Here is a 6,896-nt window from a genome sequence, read left to right as displayed (position 1 = left end):
GACTTGTTTTCATTTTCTTCAGCTGTAGTTTGAATTTGCATATGAGCAATTGATGGTCTGTTTCACAATCTGCCTCTGGCCTTGTTTTGACTGATGATATGGAGCTTTTCCATCTTCTCTTTCTGCAGATGTAGTCAATTTGATTTCTGTGTGTTTCATCTGGCGAGGTCCATGTTTATAGTCGTCTCCTATGCTGTCTAAAGAAGGTATTTGAAATGAACAAATAATTGATTTTGATATGTATGTTTATAAACTGAAAAAAAATTTATTTTTGTACCTATTCTTACTAGGTACAATGCTCTATGGACTTTCTGTTATATTTTATTTTTAAAAAACTACCTCATGGAAGCCACCTAAGGTGCAACTAACTATTGGTTTCTGTCTGGAGGAAAGAAGAGTGATAAAAATGGAAGACACTTGGGAAACAGTTATTCCAAAGGATTAATGGACCATGGGAACATCAGACTCCATGACCCTGAGACCAGAACTAGATGGCACAGACTGCCACTATCAGCTGCTATGAAAGGGATCATGTTTAAGGTTCTGGATAAAATAGGAGAAAAGGTGGAACAAAAGTCAGAATCCAAAAAGACCAGGGTTATTGATCATATAGAGAACGATAGAATCCCACAACTATAGCCCTTGGTTCCTCCTCAGATCTGGAACTGAACTCACCACTGTGGCTCAATTTTCAGCCTAGTAATAGATAGGTATATAAGGGGGTAAGAACACCAGTGAGGTATGTCCACCCTAGAATGGTGACAAAATAGTATTGGGCAAAATACTACTACTTCCAATGAGATCAAAAGGGTACCCAAGGACAAGGTTCAGAAGGGTTGGGAAAGGAATGGAAACAAGAAATAAGAATGAAGCAGAGTAAGTGCTTCAAAGGGATTGTAATCATTGAGATGAAATGTATGATTTGTCGAATATGAAACTGATGATCTGTTCTGTACACCTTCATTCAATTCACAATAAAAAAATCAAACAAAAAAACTACCTCATGGCTAATGGTTCTGATCCTACCACCACTTGGTTGCTTTCTGGAGAGTATATCTTCTTGGGTAGACTCAGGATAGCTCTCCTTTTTCCATAACTGGGATTTGTATTCTGGATAGTACAATCCAAAATACCCTTAGAAGCCACAGCCTCTCAATGGGGCCTCATGAGACCTCTATCACTGCTAAATTGAGCTAACAGATAATACCATCCATCTACGAAGTGGGAGTTTATTGAATAATCTCTATATTTCTCCTGATTTTATAAGTTCAGTGGTTCCATGTAAAGGTCCCAGGTCTTCGTTCAGTCTAGCAAGGGAGAGGAGAGTTATCTGAAATAAAAGTATGATTAAAAACTTGAGGTGAGTAGGGCAGGAACTACTTCCAGTTATGGAGTGTATTTAGTAGATAGGTCATGGAGAGGGAGAACATGCTCAACATGTCTCAAGGTGAAAACTGAAGGAAAAAAAAACCAACAAAGTTTCAGTATTGAAGGATTCTTTGAGCAAAATACTACTATTTCCAAATATTTAGTCACCGAAAACTTTATGCACAGCGGTGGGACACTGTCAGCTCTAGAATACTGAATACTGAAATATGAAGAACACCAGAATATTGTCAGACATAGTGCTGGAAGATGAGTCCCTCAGATTGAAAAGTATGCAAAATGCAACTGGGGAAGAGCTCCCTCCTCAAAGTAGAGTTGACCAAGATGACACAAATGGAGTAAAACCTTTGGGACCTTCATTTGCTGATGGGACACAACTCAAAACAAAGCTGTAAGCATGGAATCTACCAAGTATGAATTTAGGAAATTTTACAATTGTCAAAAATGAAATGGAATGCAAAATATTGATATCCTAGGCATTAGTGAGCTAAAATGGATTGATATTAGCTATTTTGAATCTGACAATCACATGGTTTTCTATGCCAGGAATAACAAATTGAAGAGGAATGGCATCACATTTATCATCAAAAAGAACGTATCAAAATCTGTCTTGAAGTACAACACTGTCTGTGATAGGATAATATTCATACTCCTACAAGGAAGACAAATTAATACCACTATTACTCAAATTTACGTGCCAACCACTAATGCCAGTGAGATGAAATTAAAGAATTCTACCAAATTCATCAGTCTGAAAGTGATCAGACATGCAATCAAGATGTATTGATAATTACTGGCGATTGGAATGCAAAGGTTGAAAACACAAGGAAGGATCAGTGGTTAGAAAATATGGCCTTGGTGGTAGAAACAATGCTGGAAATTGCATGATAGAATTTTGCAAGGCCAATGACTTCTTAATTGTAAATACCTTTTTTAAACATAAAAGATGACTGTACAAATGGACCTCACCAGATGGAATACACAGAAATCAAATTGTCAAAATCTGTGGAAAGAGACAGGGGAAACACTCTATATAATCAGCCAAAACAAGACCAGGGACAGACAGTAGAACAGATCATCAATTGCTCATATGCAAGTTCAGACTGAAGCTGAAGAAAATGAAAACAAGTCCATGCGAGCCAAAATAGGACCTTGAACATATCCCACCTGAATTTAGAGATCATCTGAAGAACAGATTTGATACATTTGAAACTAATGACCAAAGAACAGAAGAGTTGTGGGATATCAAGAATATCATACAGGAGTAAAGCAAAAGGTCATTAAGAATATAAGAAAGAAGAAAAAGACCAAAATGGATGTTAGAAGAGATTCTGAAACTTGCTCTCCAGTGTAGATGGAAGAAATGAAGATGTAAAATGGCTGAACAGAAAATTTCAAAGGTCAGCTCTAGAAGACCAAGTCAAATATTATAATGAAATGTGAAAAGACATGGAGTTAGAAAACCAAAAAGGAAGAACATACTCAGCATTTCTCAAGCTGAGGGAAATGAAGAAAACATTCAAGCCTCAACTTGAAATATTGAAGGATTCTATCAGGAAAATATTGAGTGGTACAGAAAGCATCAAAGAAGATGGAAGGAATACACAGAGTCACCATACCAGAGGAAATGGTCGATGTTCAACAATTTTAAGAGGTAGCATATGATCAAGAGGAATTACTGAAGGAAGAAGTCCAAGGTGCACTGAAAGTATTGGCAAAGAACAAGGCACTGGGAATTGATGGAATACAAATTGAAATCTTTCAACAAACTAATGCAGCACTTGAGGCATTCACTCATTTATGCCAAGAAATCTGGAAGACAACTACCTGGCCAACTGACTGGAAAAGATCTGTATTTGTGCCCATTCCTAAGAGAGGTGATGCAACGGAATGAGGAAATCATTGGACAACATCATTAATATAGAAGGCAAGTAAATTTTTGCTAAAGATAATATAAAAATGGCTTCAACCATACATTGACAGAGAACTTCCAGAGGTTCAAACCAGATTCAGATAAGGATGTGGAATGAGGAATACATTGCTGACGTTAGATGGATCTTGGCTGCAAACAGAGAATACCAGAAAGATGTTTACATGTGTTTTATTGACTACACAAAAGCTTTCAATTGTGTGGATCATGAAAAGCTATGGACAACGTTGCAGAGAATGAGGAAGCTGTACATTGACCAAGAAGCCATCATTCAAACAGAACATGGCAACACGAAATGGTTTAAAATTAGGAAAAGCGTGAGCCAGGATTGTATTGTTTCACCATACTTATTCAATCTGTATGCTGAGCAAATAATCCAAGAAACTGGATTATATGAAGAAAAATGTGGCATCAGGATTGAAGAAAGATTTATTAACTATCTGCAATCTGCAGATGGTAAACCTTGCTTGCTGAAGGTGAAAAGGACTTAAAATACCTACTAATGCAGATCAAAGACCACAGCCTTTGGTATGGGTTGTACCTCAATGTAAACAAAACAAAAACCCTCTCCACTGGACCAGTAAGCAACATCCATATTAATGGAGAAAAGATTGAAGTTGTCAAAGACTTCATTTTGCTTGGATCAATCATCAACCCTCATGGAAGCATCAGTCAATAAATCAAATGACATTAAGCAAATCTGTTGTACAAAACTTTAAAAGTGTTCAAGAACAAACCTGTCAGATAATATAAAAATGTATGTTATAACAGGGAGCTACCAGAAATTCAAGTTGGATTCTGAAGAGGACTTGTAATGAGGGATATCATTACTGATGTCAGATGAATCTTGGCTGAAAGCAAAGAATACCAAAAAGATTGTTACTTATGTTTTATCACTCAACAGTGTGGATCATAGCAAACTAATGGATAACGCTCTGAAGAATGGGAATTCCAGAATGGGTAATTATGCTCATGAGGAACCTGTATGTAGACCAAGAGGCAGTTAGAACAGAAGAAGGGGATACTGAATGGTTTAAAATCAAGAAAGATGTGCACCAAGGTTGTATCCTTTCACTATACTATTCAATCTCTATGCTGAGAAAATAATTTGAGAAGCAGTACAAGTGGCTTTGCAGTCTGGCGCATTAATCCACAGCACCACACCAGGACTCCATAATTTGCCCACAGAAGAAGTGAGGAGATACAAAAGCTGAACAGAAAATTTCAAAGGTCAGCTTGAGAAGACAAAGTCAAAACTTATAACGAAATGTATAAAGACCTGGAGTTAGAGAACCAAAAAGGGAAGAACATACTCAGCATTTCTCAAGCTGAGGGAGCTGAAGAAAGAATTCAAGCCTCCACTTGTGATATTGAAGTATTTTACTTCAGCATAAAATTTCATTATAAGAGTTGACTTTGTCTTTTTGAGCTAACCTCTGAACATTTCTTTTCAGCTCTTGTACCTCCTCAATGCTTGCATTTGCTTTAGCATCTCTACGCTGGAAAACAAGTTTCAGAGTCTCTTCTGACATCCATTTTGGTCTTTTCCTGCTTTCTTGTCTTCTTAATGACCTTTTGCTTTCTTCCTCTATGATGTTCTTAATGTCATCCCATAACTCTTCTGTTCTTTGGTCTTTAGTGTCTAATGCATCAGAGCTCTTCTTCAGATGATATCTAAATTCAGGTGTGATAATCTATTTTGGCTCTCATCGATTTGTTTTCTTTTTCTTCAGCTTCAGTCTGAATTTGCATCTACAATCTGCTCCTGGCCTTGTTTTGGCTGATTATACGGAGTTTTACCCACCATCTCTTTCCACAGAAATTATCAATTTGATTTCGGTGTATTCCATCTGGTGAGGTCCACGAGTATAGTTGTCTTTTATGCTGTTTCAAAAAGGTTTTTGAAATGAACAAATCATTGGTCTTGTAGAATTCTGTCATGCGATCTCCAGCATCACTTCTACCACCAAGGCCATATTTTCTAACCACTGATCCTTCCTTGTGTTTCCAACCTTTGCATTCCAATAACCAGTAATTATCAATACATCTTGACTGCATGTCTGATCAATTTCAGACTGATGAATTTGGTAGAATTCTTTAATTTCATCCTCACTGGCTTTAGTGGTTGGTACATAAATTTGAATATTAGTGGTATTAACTTGTCTTTCCTGTAGGACATGGATATTATCCTATCACAGACAACATTGTACCTCATGACAGATCTTGATGTGTTATTTTTGAGGATGGATGTGTCGCCATTTCTCTTCAATTTGTCATTCCTGGCATAGGAAACCATATGATAGATTCATTTCATTTCAGCTCATTAATGCCTTGGATATTGATGTTTATGTGTTCCATTTCATTTTTGACAATTTCCAAATTTTCTGGATTTGTGCTTTGTACATTCCATGTTCTGATTATTAATGGATGTTTACAGCTGTTTCTCTTCATTTTGAGTTGTGCCCCATCAGCAAATGAATGTCCCGAGGGCTTTACTCCATTTGCATCATCATAGTCAACTCTACTTTGAGGAGGCAGCTCTTCCTCAATCATATTTTAAGTGCCTTCCAACCTGAGGGGCTCATTTTCCAACACTCTATCTGACAGTGTTTCACTGCTATTCATAAGGTTTTCAGTGACTAAATATTTTGAAGTAGTCTGTCTCTCCTTCTTCCTAGTCTATCTGACAGATAAGTGGTGGAGTTGACTATATGTAGAGTTGACCATAATGATGTAAATGGAGCAAAGCTTTCAGGACCTTCATGCTGATGGGACAGACTCAAAGTGAGGAGAAACAGCTGCAAGCCATAATGATGTAAATGGAGCAAAGCTTTTAGGACCCTCATTTGCTGATTGGATATGCTCAAAATGGGGAGAAACAGCTGTAGATATCCATTAATAATCAGAACATGTTGTGTATGTATGAAGTGTGAATCTAAGAAAATTGGAAATAGTAAAAAATGAAATGGAACATATAAATATTGATATCCTAGGCCTTAGTGAGCTGAAGTGGACTTGTATTTGCCATTTTGAATCTGACAATCACATGGCTTACTATGCTGTGAATGATAAATTGAAGAAGAATGGCATTGCATTCATCATAATAAAGAACATTTCAAGATCTATCTTGAAATGCAATGCTGTCTGTAATAGATATCCATATACCTACAAGGAAGGCCAGTTAATATAAATATTATTTAAATTTATGTACCAACCACTAAGGCCAGTGATGATAAAATTGAAGAATTCTACCAATTTCTTCAGACTGAATGTGATCAAACATGCAATCAAGATGTATTGATAATTACTGGTGATTGGAATGCCAAGGTTGGAAACAAAGAGGAAAGATCAATATATTGGAAATTGTGGCCTTGGTGAAAGAAATGAGGCTGGAAATTATATGATAGAATTTTGCAAGACCAATGACTTCTTCACTGCAAATACCTTTTAAAAACAACATAAAAGACAACTATACACATGGACTTCGTTGTTGTTGTTGTTAAGTGCCATCGAGTTGGTTCCGACCCATAGCGACCCTGTACAGGGTTTCCAAGGGTGTAAATCTTTACGGGAGTAGAAA

The sequence above is a fragment of the Chrysochloris asiatica genome, unplaced genomic scaffold (assembly GCF_000296735.1).
Source record: "Chrysochloris asiatica unplaced genomic scaffold, ChrAsi1.0 scaffold00026, whole genome shotgun sequence".
NCBI lineage: Eukaryota > Metazoa > Chordata > Mammalia > Afrosoricida > Chrysochloridae > Chrysochloris > Chrysochloris asiatica.
The sequence above is the reverse complement of the archived record's forward strand: the minus strand, read 5'-3'. Positions refer to the sequence as shown.